The sequence below is a fragment of the Felis catus genome, chromosome D2, assembly GCF_018350175.1.
Source record: "Felis catus isolate Fca126 chromosome D2, F.catus_Fca126_mat1.0, whole genome shotgun sequence".
NCBI classification, from domain to species: domain Eukaryota; kingdom Metazoa; phylum Chordata; class Mammalia; order Carnivora; family Felidae; genus Felis; species Felis catus.
Genome location: NC_058378.1, coordinates 42,207,478 through 42,225,930, shown reverse-complemented (window position 1 = coordinate 42,225,930; position 18,453 = coordinate 42,207,478). Strand labels below are relative to the sequence as shown.

The following is an 18,453-nucleotide window of genomic DNA, read 5'->3' as shown; positions in this document are numbered from 1 at the left end:
GGGACTTCAGGTAGGAAGGAGCCATTGTTCCAGGTATAGATCCTCATTTGTTTCCTAGGGTTTCTGTAACAAAGCACCACAAACTGGGTGGCTTAAAGTAACAGAAATTTTCTTAAAGTCCTAGAGGCTAGCAGTCTGAAATCAAAGCATCAGCAAGATTGTTTCCTTCTAAGAGTTCTGAGGAAGAATTTATTCCATGCTTTGTAGCTTCTGATGGTGGCTGGGAATCCCTGGTGTTCCTTGGCTTGTAGATGCACCACTCCAATCTCTGCCTCCATCCTCCCATGGCTTTCTCCTTGTTTCACATACCCATCTTCCTTCAGTGTCTCATTCTGCTACTTGTAAGGACACCACTCATATTGGATTAAGGACAGGATCTACTCCAGTATGATTTTATCTTAACTTGTTACATCTATGTTGGCTTTATTTCCAAGTAAGGGTCATGTTGTGAAGTATTTGGGGTTAGAATTCCAACATATCCGTTTTGAGAGGATGTAATCCAACCCATCACAGAAAGGAAAGCTTCCCCTTCATTGCTAAGACCCCACCAGTTCTGCTGAAGGAAATCCACTTAACAAGCTGATCAGAAAGCAGAAGTATTTCGCTGCTGATCTAGAATGGAGATAAGCATCAGAGTTGGTAGTCTTGACAAGGTGTCATTGGTGGGGTTAATGCTCTCTCCAGAAATGAGAGTTGGGGAGAGTTTTCCACAGGACCAACTTGGTTGGAAGAAAGATAGCAAATAAGTAGACAAGCAAAAGAGTATCTGGAAGGAATAATAGAGCAGAGGGTCATGTCACACCTTCTATTTATTGTCTTTGATAAAGACCCTATTCCTTTCATGAAGATCCTCTTCTTGTTAATGCTTTTTAAAACTTTTATTCTGGGTCACCCTTTCTTAATCTCTCTTGCCTTGTCATTTTTGCCTCCTGTTTCCTTAAAGGCATCCTGAGAGCCAAGAACAAATATTGGCACAACACACAGTAGATGCATAAATTTTATATATGTCAAATGTTGCTTTTGTTTCAGTTAGTCATTTTGAAAGATAAAAAATAAACCTAGATAACATCCCTCTGATACCTGAGTGAATTACTTTTGTCTGTATAATTCACTAGAGGGATGGCCAACTCCCCTTTACAAATCTAGAGGTCAATTAGCTCATTAATGAACTCCTTTCTTCTGCATATAAGCAGATTTGTATTGTATTTTCATAATATGTGGCTCTGTTGGACTGAGGAGAGATTTCTACTGCCTTTTGTGCTTAGTGCTCTGGCTTTCTGAATTCATTTTAAATGCATAAGAAAACTAAAACTCCTAGCTTGCAGCATCTGACGCTCTTTCTGTCTGTGCTATTTTGCCACATTTTACTGATGGAGAGACTATGTCTCCCGGCATTAGATATGCCACCACCAGTTCCCACTGCTCTGGTTTGTTTTTGGATATCATGGTCACTATATGGATATGTATAGAGAGGTACTCAAGGGAGAACAGTACTCTGTCCACCTCACAGAGGATCAGCCTTGCAGTATGGTTCTAGCCACCATGTTTTCTCTTCAATGGGATCTTGCATTTCTGAGCGTAGGGAAAAGCCTGAAGACAGGATGAAACATCTCCTTGTGTTCCTTTAGACCAGGCCATGTTCTTTCCCATGTCTTTGCACATATAGGCTGCACAAGGAGTTCCTTAGTGTGTTCCATAATCTTTCAGTTAGTGAAAACAAATGCCTCTCAGTTTCCAGTAATATTAGATAACTTCGTGTATTTTTCTCTTGCCATCATTACATGAAAAGCAGGGAAAGCTGGATCAAGAATTACTAGCAGGCTGCATTTGTTGAATTCATTTTTTTCCATGAGTAAAAATGCTTTAATTTTCTGGGAATATAAAATAGATAAATTGTGTGTGTGCACACATGCGCACACACACACAGAATAAATTAAGCACTTGGTAGGAAGATAAGATTTCTCAAGGGAAAGAATAAATTCCATTAAATCTAATTCAAAACAGTAGTCCCAAGAAGATATTTAAACCAAGTGTGCTATAAATTATTTTTAGAATCATAGCCTTAAAAAGAAACTTAAATGTAGAAGAAGATAAGAGTTTCAGGGAGCAGAAGGAGAAAGAGACTATACAGTCACGAGGAGCAAGCATTTCAATAGAATATGATGCTTCATTAGAGGAGGCATCTTTTTGGCAACACTTTCAAAGTATTTTGACAAATGTAAGGTGAACTCACATAGGTGTCATTAGAGTGACAGGAAAAAAAACAGCTTCTGAATCAGAAAAATAAAATGACTATGATTTACCCCTGATAAATACTCCAAGAATAATTCAATATTTTCAAATAAAAATTATATGATGAAGTCATTGGACTGAGAGAAAATAGTCATTTTTATTTACATAACATGGTCAGTCAACACCATGCTCCTCCTGGTCTTGTTGAACAATTTTATTAAAGTGAATTTGTTCCCAGTGCCATTGGAGTAGTCAAGATCCCAGCTGTAAGAACTCACGATTTTGACATTTGGGTTTCTCCCCCATTGTAATTTGCCATTGTAAAACAGTAGACAGTTGATCTCAATGTCAAAGACACTTTGAAATATTTGCATATTGCTATATATATTTAAATGTGTAGAAATCTACAGGAAGTATAACAGAGATGAGTAGGAAATGAGTACCTTTACATGAAGCACAATTATGACATTAACAAAAAGGGAGATTTTATAACTACTGGAAATTTTGATGCCTGTCCCTCAATGAAATCTCTCTAGACATAATTGTAAGACTGCTTTGTTACCAAAAAAGACAAAGAACCTAGTATATTTCCTCTTTTTATTGCCTACCTGAAGCCTAAAGGCAAATTTTACAAATGTATTTATTCTGTTTTCACTGCTTCTCAGATCCTTTTAATATATTTTGTTTCTCCATATTTAGAATGTATTATTCACTTATATATACATTCATTTTTACAAGAAAATTATCATTAAAATGATAGTGTCAACAACCTCACTGTAACTACTGCTTGATTACACACTTTTCTAATCTTTTTCAGGTTCTAAGAATTATTTTTTTAAAAAACTTATAATCATTTAGGCCTTTAGAGCTCAAACAGATCAGTCAACCATGTCATCATAGAAAAAGAAAAAAATAACAGTAACCATGGGAAGCAAATATTATCTGTCTTCCATTACACAGATGGTAAATATTTGATCAAGAAGACACAGCCCCTAATAGATAGCAACTAGATGTTAAAATCCCTTTTCTAAGTTCTAAAATCACACTTTTTACATGGACTGTTTTTTCTCTTTCTTTCCACTTATTATCACCTAGGATTTTTGACTAATGTCATAAACATTTGGGAAGATGATAAAATAGAAAAGTCTAGAAAAGTGGGATACAAAATGTCAAGCAGAGAGACCGTTCTAGCCTTGATCTTACAAGAGGAAAAGCTAGACAGTAGCAACAAAGTGTAGTTTGGATCTGAATGGAATTACATGTTAGCAAAACAAAATCATGAGAGCGGATTCTACCACAGCAAAGATGAGGGAAAACAGGAGATCACTCTGCCCAGTCACAAAGATAAAGGCAAACACCATCAGCCATTAGCTGAAGTTCATAGGGCACTAATTTAAATTAAGCGGACAGTGCTTTAGCCACGTCTTGTTGCCCTTATGATACCAGCCTCTCCCCATCCCCCACCACAACTTTTTTAATCTTACACCAGTGGAGTAATTTGAAAATGACCGCTTGAAAAGGGGAAAGAGGCAACCCTTATCAGCATCTGGATTCTCTGTTTCCTCTAGCAAATGTGAATTCAGCATGACAGTCATGGTGGGGGGTGAGAAAAATAAATGTGTGGAAATGGTCAAATTTCAAGAAATCTCAAAAATGGTTCTTACAGGCATAAAACCAAAGTGACACTGCAGGGCTGCCTACTGTGCCAGCAATGGCAGTGGAGGAAGAATCAGGAATAAAACATCTCTGACCCTCTGTTTACCAACTCAGGAGTAAAACTGCATCAGCGAAGCTTCCCAGAGCCTCATGTCTCCCATCCATCAAATGGAGATCATACTGTTCCTTCACAGACACCTCACAGGGAAGCTATGGATATTCAGTGAGACAGGGAATTCTTTTGCTTATCCAGATAATACTAAAAACAAACAAAACCACTATTTCTGCTTTCTCAGGCCTTGTGCTGAATCCTAACAGCAGAATAATAAAAAAGATAAGGGGCCTATTCAGTGTGATACCAGTCAGGTCAACAATAGGATGTTTAAGGATAATGCAAATCCATAATGAAAATACAGTCAAAATCAAGGGAAAAATAAACACTTAGGAGTAATGATTAAGTCTGTGGATAAGAATATTCAGTCTGTGAGAGGTCAATGGGAGCTTTAGGAGGCTGGTAATATTCTATTCTGTAAGCTAGCCCTGAGCACCCAACTTCACTTTATCATTCTGTATACCTTCTAGACTGACACACAATGGACGTAGATACAGGAATTACTTCATAATTTCAAAAATCTCCTTTAAAAAGATGTGGGCCTTTTCATCAAAGAGTGCATAATATATTTGGAAATAAAGGTGTGGAACCCAAGAATGAACAAATACAAAATATATGCTTTTGTGTTGGCATTGATAAAGGGAAGTCTGGTTAGTGAGTTAGAGGGAAGGTTTCACTGTGATTCTGACATTGTGGGTTTTCAGAAGGAATAGAAGAGAAAGCATGCATGGGTATTGAGGAGGGCACCTTTTGGGACGAGCACTGGGTGTTGTATGGAAACCAATTTGACAATAAACTTCATATATTGAAACAAAAACAAAAACAAAAAGAGAGAAAGCATGCAACAGAAAATAAAATAAGAAAGAAAAAGAGGCACTAGAAGAACACTTTGTATGCTAGGGGCTAGTGCCTGGCAGGAGGAACACTTGGGGAAACTCAAGAATAAAAAGGAAATTGATGATGTAGAGAAACAGGCTAATATGCCATTCAATACAAGATTTGGGCCAAGCAGCTATACGTTTGGGATTTGGTTTTCTCATCCGTAAAAGAGCAAGCAAAGGGGATGCACCCCGCCTTAAAACTGACCTCATTCAGACCCTGTCCTCCCCTCTCACAGGGAGAAAGAAATCCTTCAACAAGTTCCTGCCATTTTTTTTTTCACCAGCCAGAGCTAGCTGCTAAGAGCATCTCCTGCCAAATAACAAAAAGGGAGGGACAAGAAGAATATGTGCCCTCACTATGGCTGCCTCTTGCCTCTCTGAGCTGCCACAACAGTTTACTTGAACAGTTTGTTTGGGCAACAACAGTTTACTCTCGGAGTTACTGCTGCATAATTCTCAGGAAGATCACACAGTTTAATTTTTCATTAGCTTTGGCATTAATATTTTATGATAGTTATCTGAGAGGTAGGTTAGTGTGGCACAATCCTTACCCGGTAATTAATGACCTGCTGGGCATTGAAGGGATAAGCCATCTGGCGAGGCAAAGGCGGCACGGAGGAGGGAAGAGGTGAGGAGTTTACACTCACAGGGTGCCGTTTTCGTACAAAAACACAGACAAACAGAGCTGAAAACCTTTGAAGGAATGGAGGAACAGGAATAAACAGAGAATCCTGAGTATGCTATGCTGAAACTTGGGATAGCTGGGATGATTTGGTTGTAAGGAGAGTGAGATGAGGTATGAGTATAGCAAGAGTAAAATGCACAACTGTATACTGACTTAATAATGGCGGTGACAGTTCACTTTGCTCGTACTATGGATCAGACACTAGGACAAATATTGTTCATATCTTATGCCATTTTACTCTTGCAACCATCCTTTGAGTTAAGTGCTACTATACATCACCGTTGTAAAGGTCGTAAAATGTGATTTACCAAGATTAAGTGATTTGCTCAAGGTCACATGGCTGATAAACAGGAAGGAAATGTTTGAACCCAAGTGGCCCTTTAAAAAACCTCATCCTTTTCTTCTGTTTAAGGTTTTATTTTTTTAAGTAATCTCTACACCCAACGTGGGGCTCAAACTCACAACCCTGAGATCAAGAGTCACATGCTCTACCAACTGAGCCAGTCAGGCATCCCCCAAAACTTATCCTTTTTTATGTGTTACCCTATGTTGTTGATTTGTTCTCTCTTAGCTCACTGGTGTCATCATCAAAGTCTGATCAGTCGATGTAGCAGGTGACCACTGAGGTGCAGAGATCAGAAGTAAGGCTGTTTCCCCCTGTGTGAGCGTGTCACTTGTTCATTTTATATCTTCTGCAACTAGTCAGATGGGGAAATATGAAATATGTCAGACAGCCAACATTTAAATTAATTCCAAGCCTAACCCGTATCCTAGGCCAAATATTCCCCTAGCATTCTATTGCTCACTTTAAATTTGTGCCAAGGCCCCTGTCCAAGCTTGCTCCCTAGACAACTAATGGTGAGTTCCATGTGACAGCATTCTTTGAAAAAAAAAAAAAAAGGAATATTTTATTTTTTAACAACTTCAGGATCTATGAAAAAATGTACATGGCAATTCACTTAGCTCTAAGCAATGAATGTATGTATGTGTGTATGCATACACACAGGAGTGGTAGAAAATTCAAATTTACTTTTCTGAATAATTTTCTCTGTCCCATAGGTAAATGAACTTGGCACACACAATTAGTCAAACTGTCTTTGGTAACGTGTTTTATTACATTTTCACAAAAAATCGTAAGATGAGTCAGAATTAAAACTTAAAACAATAATGCCACAAAGTCAGTAGCTCACAGAGTGGGTATTTCATTATTGATCAAAGTGTGGCTTCATCAAAATTATTAATATTATAGACTGAGAGTAACGTAGAAACCAAATTTCGCCACAGCTGAGTAGACAACAAAGGGACTGTATCCAGGCACTGGTACCGATAAAGACACTAAGGATATAAAGTTTGGTGTACAAGGAGCGATGGCAGTTATCAGATCACAATTCATGAAAGCAATCATCAGTAAGGGACTAAAGATAAAAAATGGGTTTTGCAACAGAGGAGAAAGTCAGGGAAAACGCTATATGGAAATCCAAGAAATTATCAAGTAATGTGAGTAGGTACTAGAGAATCGAGCACAGAGCTATAGTCTCTTAATGTGGTGTTGGAGTATATAAACTAATCCAGTCAAATGAAATTACTATCATATTAAATAGGTTTACAAAAATTATATTCAAGAACAAAAAATAAGGCTGAAGTCTATTTCTTAAAATAATCTAGTTCAGGCTGTAGCAGTATATTAGCCATGAGAGGGTAGATTAAGCTGTAGTAATAAAATCTCCCAAACCTCATTAGAAATACTTATTTCTTGTTTATGATACATTTCTGTTACCACCTGGAATGATATGATCTAGGTCCTTGGTCTTCTCATGGGAAATAATTCAGTCAAGAGACCAGAAAGCACAAGCAAGCAGAGTTTATTGAGTACACTCATGAGAAGAGTGAGTGGGCAGCTTGAGAGAAAGAGATTCAAGTGCCCTGAACAGATTTGGTTCCTGGGTTTTTATTAACTAGGCGGGTGGAATATTCATAACTTGGGGGGTTGGAAGCAGGGTTTCACACCTTTTATTTTTAATTTGGTAGGGGATTCCTGAACAAATGGCATTCACCACCTTGGGCCCATCTGGTTTGATCCAGCTTTTTGTGGAGCATTGCCAGGATTGGCCTCTGACCTTCCTTCCTGATAGCTGGCCAAGTAGGAAGGTTCCTTCCTTGTTGCAGTGCCCCCTGTGTGAAGTTCTTTTGTCTTACTTATTACCTACCATCTGCAAAGAAAGCCCCTGGGGGCAGGCCAAACCACAATGCTAATGTGCATCCGGTGGCTTCTGTATTGGAATACCCCTTGGCCATCCGGGCAGCATATGCCTAATTGCAAGTCTTAGCTATCTCCCACCCAAGATTTGCCCTCCCTCCCCCTGCTCCTTCCTATGGGACTCAGGCCTCACCCAACTCTCTAACTGCCTACCCCATTTCCACTGAAAGTTGGCTGGGAAACATGATCTTTATTATGATGATTGTCCTCTTTTTGGGACCCAGGCTAACAGAGCAGCTACCTTCTGGAACATTTTTAGTCCTAAGGAGGAAAGAAAAAAAAAGCATGACATAAGCATTGGCTTTTAAAACCTCTTCCAGAAAGTGAAATATATCATTCCTTCTCAAATGTCATTAGTCAGGGCGTATCATACAGCAGACCTACGTTCAACAGGATGGGGGACATATAATTATCATAAAGAAAGTAGAACTGGAGGGATGTGAAAAATGATGGAGTTTACTGCAACTGGTTATGATATAACTTGATTCTGAGCCAATAGAATGTAGGAACTAGTCAGGCATGAACTCTTTATTTACTTCCTGACTATGGTAGGCTTTTGGCTAGAAAATGGGAAAGATGAACTTTTTTTAAAAGATGTTATTTTTAAGTAATCTTTTCACCCAACCTGGGGCTTAAACTCACAACCTCAAGACCAAGAGTTGCATGCTCTACCAACTGAGCCAGCCAGGCACTCCAGGAAAGATGAACCATTAAGTCAAGTATCCTAGATAGATTTGCATGTTGTTATGTGTTGGTAGGAGTATATGTGTTGGTATGTGTGTGATGGGTGCATTTGTTTTTGTGTATGGAAATGGGGGATGGGAATGGGATTAAAAAAAAAGGATATAAAAGATTAAATAGATCAAGTAGATGAGACAAAAGCAAAAAGTGGTGCTAAATTATGTAACCAAGGAAGAAGAACTGCAACTTGACTATCTGGGGCTTAGAGTCTGTTCTACTGAGAAAAAGAAAAGGAGAAGAGAAATGGCCTAACACTGAGGGTGTGTGAGAGTATTTGATAAAGATGTTACACCAAGTCTTTTATTTAATTCCTCCAACAGCCTTCTAAGATCAGTGTGTAAATTCAATATTTAAATTCACTTTGAAGAGGGAGAAATCTAAATCTTTGAGAAGACTCCAAGGTTTTAGGATCAGGATTTGAACCTCACTACAAGCTATTTTTCCAACCCATGAATATGATGACTTCCCATTTCTGCCACCGATGTAGCTCACGGACATTTCCCACACAGCATGGGATGAATATAAAGTGATATAGCAACAAAAAAAAAATCCCCAATCCAGTGGGAAACTCAGTCTTGGAAGAACTAAAAAGTAACATTTCTGAAATCACTCCATCGACCAAACATCAAATTTTAGATGGGGTCTCTAGGCCCAGATGGTAACACCTGCTTTTGTCTAGCTTTTACCTTTGCCGCAGAGTGGCCATCCTGGCTCAGGAAAGGTACCTGTTTAAACAACAGTTTTACAAAGATACAGTTTCTCCTTCATTGGCTGTAGTATGGAAGATTTTTTTCTTCCTGTGGAATAGATGTTTAAAGGTGCCTATTTGACCTCTACCAGGTAGGCTGCCTTGCAGCTGACCATCCTGTATAAATACGTCCAGACAATTGAGATCAGCTTTAATCCAAGCACAGGGATGAGAGGTGCAGCAGGGTCCCCATCCTCATGTATTTGGTATTCCTGAGGAGTAGCTCAAGTCCTAGGCCTTGTTAGAGAAAGAGGCAAGATGCGGAAAGACCTTGGATGTGAATCATGGCTTCTCCCTCAGCTTATTAAAGACATGTCTATTCCTGTTTGGCCTCTGATGCTGTTTTGGTGCTACCTGTCAGGGCGATTTTTTTGAACGGTGAATGAACAGTCGGGTATTTTGCAGTATATTGCTCTGTATGGGCATAGGCCATTTGTCAGAGAGCCGACCGACAGCCACTTTAGACAATGCTCTCTCTTGAAAGATTAGGCAGAATTATTGATATGGACAGTTCTGGTAGTGGAAGAAAAATGTATTTTGGTTTCTGATAGACTTTACATGAAATACCTCAATAGTGGTATTTTAAAGAGCTCCTTACATACAAAAAAACGTTTAAAGAGCCCCTTAAAGTTCAGAATTACTGACACACATTCTTATTAAGTAAAATATACATTCCAACATGTAATAGAGTTGATTCATTCTTCATTGGCATTTAACATGTCATCCGTGAAACTCAAGATTTTTTTAATTGGATACTTTCCATGCAATCGTTTGTAAAAAAAAAAAAAAAAAACATTTTTTAACATTTGTTTATTATTGAGAAACAGAGAGCGTGAGCATGGGAGGGGCAGAGAGAAGGGGAGACACAGAATTTGAAGCAGGCTGCAGATCAAAGCTGTCAGCACAGAGTCCAGCGCAGGGCTTGAACTCACAAACTGTGAGATCATGACCTGAGCCCAAGTTGGACGCTTAACCGACTGAGCCACCAGGTGCCCCACCATGCAATCACTTTGTTTAATATAGTAGTTGGAAATATATTATACGAACTGTCTCATTCTTACATTCATAGTTAAAACTTACTATATGACAGTCCTTTAAAGAAAAATTTCGAAAAAGGAGTCTGCTGACAGATGATAAATTTACAATGTAAAAGTAAAATTAATCCAGGTCACTCAATCTGAAGCTTAACCACTTTTTCAATTTCTTGTGAATGATGATGTCCATTATTTTGTTTTGCATAGTTATTTCTGCTGGGAAAACACATTTCTTTAGAGTTAGTTATTTTACTGGCACAATCCGCTAAGTACATAAACAGTTTGAATTTTTTAATAAATGCTGAAGACAGAGACAGCATGTATTGTTTTAAGTGGCCATATAGCTGAGCAAGAAGTATAATTGAGTAGTGAAGATTATGCTACAAACCACACTGTTTCTAGCGTTCCAGGATTGGCAAAGAAAGGGTGGATATACCACGAATTCCATATACTTGAATTATTAATTTTAATGAATTAGGTAGCTGAAATAAATCATAGGAAAATTATCTTTATTTCATTTATCTATTTTTGCAATTTTGGATTTTTTAGTGAGTATTCCTTGCTTTTAAGTACATTTTAAAATATGTTTTATATAACATTTTTATAAAGAGAAATGCATTTGCGCATATGTAAGCACTGAAAATCCTAAAGAAGCCTGAATTAAAATGCTAAAATGTTATATTCATGTGTAATGAAATTGTGAATATTGGAGGGTTTTATGTGTTCATTTTTCAACATTATTTAGTACTTTTTAAAAAATATTTATTTTAAGAGAGAGAGACAGTGTGAGTGAGGGAGGGGAAGAAATATATGTAATTCTCCCAGTCTGTAGCTTGACTTTTCACTTTTGTGACTGAAGTGTCTTTCAAAGTAAAAAGGTTTCAATTTTGATGTTTATTTTTGTCATTTAAAAAAAACTTTATGGTCCATCCATGCTTGTTGAATCCTGATTAAAAATATTTTCCTAATTCAGTGTCTAGAAATCATCTCTCTTCTTCTACAAGCTTAAGCAATTACATTTAGGTCTACTATCCATTACAAGTTAATTTTATCTTTGGTATGAGGTAAGTGTCAATGTTTACTCTTCCTATATGGGTTGCTATTTGCTCTAACATTGTTAAATATATCTTCTTCACCCCCCCCCCCCGCTTTGAATTATCTCAATGCCTTTCTAGGAAAGCAAGTGTTCATTTAAGTGAAAAGTCTATTTCTTGGGGCACCTGGGGGGCTCAATCAGTTAAGCTTCTGACTCTTGATTTCACCTCTGGTCATGATGTCACAGTTCATGAGATCGAGCCCTGCATCAGGGTGTGCATTGACAGCATGGAGCCTGCTTGGGATTTTCTTTCTCCTTCTCTCTCTACCCCTCCCCCACTTGTACATGTGTGTGCTCACTCTCTCTCAAAATAAATAAATGAGCATTTTATTTTTTTTTAATTTTATTTAAACCCAAGTTAGTTAACATACAGTGTAGTAATGGTTACAGGAGTAGAATTTAGCGAGCCATCACTTACATGTAACACCCAGTGCTCATCGCAACAAGTGTCCTCCTCAAGGCCCGTTACCCATTTAGCCCACCTCCCCATAGAACACTCTACCAGGAACCCCCCGTTTGTTTTCTGTATTTGAGAGTCTCTTATGGTTTGTCCCCCTCTCTGTTTTTATCTTATTTTTCCCTTCTGCATATGTTCATCTGTTTTGTTTCTTAAATTCTGCATATGAGTGAAATCATATGATATTTTTCTTTCTCTGACTTATTTTGCTTAGCATATCTAGTTCTATCTAGTTCCATCCACATTGTTGCAAATGGCAAGATTTCATTCTTTTTGATCACTGAGTAATATTCTATTGTACACACACTACGTCTTCTTTATCCATTCGTTAGTCTATGGACATTTGGGCTTTTTCCATAATTTAGCTATTGTTGATAGTGCTGCTATAAACATTGGGGTGCATGTGCTCCTGAAAATCATCATTTTTGTATCCTTTTGATAAATACCTAGCATGTTACTAGGTATTTGATAAATACCTAGCAGTTGCTAGGTCATAGGGTAGCTCTATTTTTAATTTTTTTGAGGAATCTCCATTCTGTTTTCCAGAGTGGCTGTTCCAGTTTGCATTCCCACCGGCAGTGCAAAAGTGTTCCCCTTTCTCCACATTCTCACCATGATGTGTCATTGCCTGAGTTTTTGATTTTAGCCATTCTGACAGGTGTGAGGTGGTAGCTCATTGTGGTTTTCATTTGTATTTCCCTGAAGAGGAGTGATGTTGAACATCTTTTCGTGTGTCTGTTAGTCATCTGGATGTCTTCTTTGGAAAAGTGCCTTTTGCCCACTTCTTCCCTGGTTTATTTGTTTTTTGGGTGTAAATAAATAAGTGAACATTTTTTAAGTCTATTTTGTGGGGTGCCTGGGTGGCTCAGTTAGTTAAGCATCCAACTTTGGCTTGGGTCATGATCTCATGGTTCATGAGTTTGAGCCCTACATCAGACTCTGCACTGACAGTTTGGAGCCTGGATCCTGCTTTGGACTCTCCCTCTCCCTCCCCCTCCCCCTTCCCTCCCTCCCCTGCTCACATTCTGTCTCTCAAAAATAAATACTCAAAAAAATTTTAAACGCTATTTCTGAATTGTTCATTATGCTACGTTGTTCTATATGTCTATTCTTGTAGTAACACTATACTTTCTTGACAATTGAAGTGTTATAGTAAGTCTTAAAATAAGATAGTGTAAGTCCTTCAAGCTGCTTTTATTTTGCACCATTGGTTATTCTAGGCCTTTTGCCTTAACATATATATTTTAGCATGATCTTGTCAATTTTTTCAAGAAAGCTGGCTAATATGTTGTTTGGGATAACATTCAGTCAATCAATAAGTCAATTTGGGGACAATTGCCATCTTAATCACACCCAGTCTTCCAATTCATGATAACTTTATATCTCTCTGTTTATTTAGGCCCTCTCTAATCTCTTTTTTCTGTGTTTTCTGCATTTCAGGGTACAGGCCTTACACATTAAAAAAAAATTATCCCTGAGTATTTTTTTTGAATGCTGTTGAAAATACAGTCTTAAATGTGTCATTTTCCATTTGTTTAAAAACAAATAAAAATACACTTAAACTTTTGATATTGACTTTGTATCCTGAAGTCCTGCTAACTTCACCATGAGATCATGACCTGAGCTGAGATCAGGAGTCAGACGGTTAACCAACTGAGCCATCTAGAAGCCCCTAGTTTTAATAGCTTCTTGATAGATTCTTTAGGAATGCCTGTGTATATAATCATGTCATTAACTAAAGAGGTTTTGTTGTTGTTGTTGTTTTACTTTCTGTATGCCTTTTATTTAGTTTCCCTGCTTTATTGTACACATTAGGATCTCTAATACAATGTTAACTAGAGGCAGTAAGAGAGAACATCAAGCTTTGTGCCTGATATTATGCAAAAAGCACAGGTTGTCTTTCATGTCCTTCATGGAATACTTTGAAGCACAAAAGGTTTTAAATTTAATTAAGTCCAATGTATCTCTTTTTTAGTTTGTCACTTGTACTTTTGATGTAAAAAAAGAAACTGTTGCCTAACTCAAAGTCACAAGATTTTACTGCTGTAATTTTTTTTCTAGGAGTTTTAAAATTTTAGCTCTTACACTGGTCTGTGATCTATTTTACATTTTGCAAGGTGGGTAAGATGTGAGGAAGGGCACAAATTAATTCTTTTGCAAGTGGATATAGAATTGTCTCAGTGCCATTTGGGGGGAGTGAAAATCCTTTCCTGATTGAATTGTCTTAACACTCTTGTTGAAATAAATTTACCACAAATGTATGAATTTATTTCTGAACTCTCAATTCTATTCTATTGATTGACATGTCTATCATTACTATGTTATCATTAGTAATTTCATTACTAATTACATATGAATAGCTAATTTAACTGTGGTCAGAAAACATACTGTGATTGATTTCAGTCCTTTTAAATTTACTGAGCCTTATTTTATGGCTTACCATGGAGAATATGTATTCTCTTCTATTCTCGGCTCGAGTGTTTTATATTTTAGGTTTAGTTTGTTTATGCTATTGTTCACATCTTCTATATCCTTGTTAATCTTTTGTCTCATTGTTCTATCCATTATTAAATGTGGGGTATTAAAGTCTCCAACTACTATTGTTGACAGCAGAAATAGATTTCTGCTTTTAGTTTTGACATATATATATTATTAGAGTTCTGTTAGGCACATATCTGCTTATAACTCTTATGTTTTCCTGATGGATTGATACTTTTATCATTATAAAATGTCCCTCTTTATGTCTAGGCACATGTTTTTTGTTGTTGTAGAATCTTTTTTTTATATATATATATTTCTTAGCTGCTCCAGCTCTTTTAAGGTTGATGTTTGTATGGTATATCCTTTTTCTGTCCTTTTATTTTCAGTCTGCATGTATCTTTGAAATTGAAGTGTTTCTCCTTTAGACAGTATTTATTTGGATATTTAAAAAATTACGTTAACAGTATCTTCCTTTTGATTAGATTGTTTAACTCATTCACATTTACTGTTATTATTGATGTTGTTGAATTTGTATTTCTTCTTTGTTACATTTCATATGTTTCCTGTCTGTTTGGTTCCTCTGTTTTCCTTTATTACCTTCTTTTACACTAAATAGGTATTTTCTAGTGTAACATTTAATAATTTAACTTGAATAACTTTAATGTTTAAACAGGTTTTTTATGGTTTCTCTAGAGCTTATGATATTAATATTAGTCTATCAGATCTACTTCAGATTTATACTAACTCAAATACAGTGAAATATAGAAATTTTCACATTTCTACATTAACATCTTTCCTTTCTTGTTTTTGCTATTATTGTTATAAGTATTACATATATCTATACTATAAACCTAACCATGCAATTCTGATAATTATTATTTTTGTGTTGTTGTTGTTTTATAGAAGGGAAGGGAAGAAAACAGAAATAGTATATACTTACAGAGTTTGTTTTATTAACCTTATTATTTTCCATTTCTGGTTGATTTCTTCCTCTGGATTTGGATTACTATCTGATGTCATTTCCTTACTGCAGGACAGCTTTGTTCCCGGCTACCTTCTATGCTGCTAATTTTAAACATATTAGGGGCGCCTGGGTGGCTCAGTCGGTTAAGCATCTGACTTCAGCCCAGGTTATGATATCACAGTTCGTGAGTTCCAGCCCTGCATCAGGCTCTGTTCTGACAGCTTGGAGCCTGGAGCCTGCTTCAGATTCTGTGTCTCCTCTCTCTGCCCCTCCCCAGCTCGTGCTTGCACTCTTTCTCTGTCAAAAATAAATAAAGTTAAAAAAAAATTTAAACATATTACACTGTTGTATGTTTTAGTCCCAGCAATACAACTGCATGCATATTATGTTATGCTATTGCTTTTTTAATTAGTTAAGAGAAAAGGAAAGAGGTATATAATTCTCTACAAAATTACCTTACTGGTACTCTTTACTTTTTCATACAGATTAAAATTACTATCTGGTGTCACTTGCTTTCAGCTTGAAAAACTGCCTTTAATATTTTTGAAAGGAGGTCCTACTTGTAACAAATTATCTCAGTTTTTATTTATCTGGAAATGTCCTTATTATATCTTTATTTTAGAAAGAGAGTTTTGTTGGATATAAGATTCTTGCTTGATAGTCGTGTTTTTTTCCCCAGCACATTGAACATTTTATATCACCGCCTTCTGGCCTTGATTGTTCTGATGTGAAGTAAGATGTTAATCTTATTCAAGTTCTCTTATACATGCCTCATTCAGAATATTTTCTTTCTCTTTCAGTATTTAGACTCTGATGTGTCTGGCTGTAGCTCTCTATGCATTTTTCCTCATTGGAGTTCACTGAGATTCTTAAAAGTGTGGACTAATAGTTTAATCCAACTTGAGAATTTTAGACATTATTTTTTAATGTTTGTTTATTTTTGAGAGAGAGACAGTCAGAGTGTGAGCAGGGGAGGGGCAGAGAGAGAGAGGGACACACAGAATCTGAAGCAGGCTCCAGGCTCTTAGCTGTCATCGCAGAACCCGATGTGGGGCTCGAATTCATAATCTGCGAGATCATGACCTGAGCTGAAGTCGGATGCTCAACAGACTAAGATGCCCAGGCACCCCTCAGCCCTTTTTTTTTTTAAATATATTTTTTCTTGCTCCTTTCTCTCCTTCTGATAGCCCCATTTTACATGTCTTTATATGTTTAACATCCCATATATTTCTCAGTATCTGTTCATTTATCTCCCTTCTTTTATTCTGATTGCATAATTTCTTTTGATGTATCTTCAGATGTGCTGACTACTTCTGTCAACTCAAATCTTCTGTTGAGGACCTGTAGTGAATTTATCATTTCAATTATGCACTTTTCAACTCCAGGATTTCTATTTGGTTCTATTTATAATATCTATGTTATGTTTATAATATCTATATGTTTATTAATATTACCTATTTGATGAGGTATTTATCATGCCTTTTCTTAATTCTTTGCAATGGCTTCCATTAGTTCTTTTAAATGTTTATAATGTCTAGTTTGAACTCATTGTCTGCTAAGTCCAACATTTTGGCTTCTCAAATTCTGGCCTTATTTTCTGATCTTTTTCCTGTGTATGGGTTACATATTAGTGTGTCTTTGGATATCATATTTATTTGTTAAAAACTATACATTTGAGATAATACATTGTAGCAACCATAGATACTGATTCTCCTTTGGGATTTGTTGTTGTTATTTGCTTTTATATTTTTTTGGTGACAAATTCATTGAAGTCTGTTTACCCTGCAGTGTCTAGCCTCTAATGCCATTACTCAGAGGACATATCCTACAGCATGAGCTCAGTCTCCCAGAGGGCATGAGTTGGTCTATCTCTGTTGGTATCACACCCAGATGTTAGGCTCCACTTAGTCTATTGTTTTCAGCTATGACCTTGGACATAAATTGTCCCTTAGCGTCATCTGATTAAAGTAGATTCCTTTTGCAGAGGTAGAATATTACCAATATTGAAGTTGGCTCAACACCAAGAGGTCTCTTCATAGCTGTCTCTTTCCTTGGTTCTCTCTGTTAAACTTCTAGTTGGCCTACCATTTCACTTGCTATGAGTGCCATAGACCTACCAGTCTCCTTTTCATTGTCCCACATCTAAGGCTCCATTGTTTTTGACAAAATCCTTAGGCGTGAACTTCCTCGCAGTCTGTTTCAAAGAAAGTTAGTCTCCTCAGGAACCAACGTGGAGCAGTTTAAGTCTTGTTCCTTCCCTGGGAAGAAACTGCCACTGAGAGTTTCTCAGGGTGAGGACAGCAGATGGCTTCTTCTAGAGTGACACCCCTTCTCTACAAACAAGACCCTGGGTGGGGATGGTAGCTGCTCCTCTTCTTTGTTTGCTCTTCCTAGTGTGAAACCTGTGTCCTACAAGTGAGCTTGTTTGGAGGCTTCCAAACCAGTATTCTAGGCCTACCATGCTGAAGGTTGAGTTTCCACTCTATGAGTGAGGGCTTGGTAGGAAAAGGTAGACCAGTCCTCTTGGAACTTTCCTAGAATAAAGCTTCTGTAATAATAAGCCGAGGTGGTGGTTGAAAGATACAGGTGGCCTATCGCCATCAGGGTGAAATTATAGTCGTATAATATCAATCACAGTGAATTGGCTGACAGAGGAGGTAAGTGTGGATTGTGGCTCACATAACACATGCTGTCAACGTTTTTTTCAAAGACTTGCTAGATTTCTTGAATAGTTTTCCATTTGCTGTATGCCCTAAGGAGAATTGCTAGTGAATTAATTTTTAAAAATAGTAATTTCCAACAGGAAAATGTTTGTTTCATCAGGGAGAGATTCTAATGTACTCTTCCAAGTATCAGGACCCACACATGAAAGAAAACCGAACTCTGTTTTACTGGAGCCACAGAACTCTTAACCACTTCACTATACTCGCACTTCATGAATTTCTCTTCCCAAATGCACCTTTGTTCAGTCCACTTGTCTCAACATCTACTGCAACCACCTCACTGTTAGCACAAGCCATCATCTCTCTTTAGAGCTGCGGTATCGTTTTCTATTTGGTCTACAACATATATATTTTTCCCCCTCTAGTCCCATGAAACTGGAGACCTA

General features: G+C 37.2%; 1 protein-coding gene across 2 annotated transcripts in view; it reads left to right on the top strand.

The window, feature by feature from the left end:
- The window catches only part of LOC123381008, a 789,636-nt gene that overhangs the window by 462,851 nt on the left and 308,332 nt on the right, over positions 1-18,453 (top strand). The window lies entirely within an intron of this gene.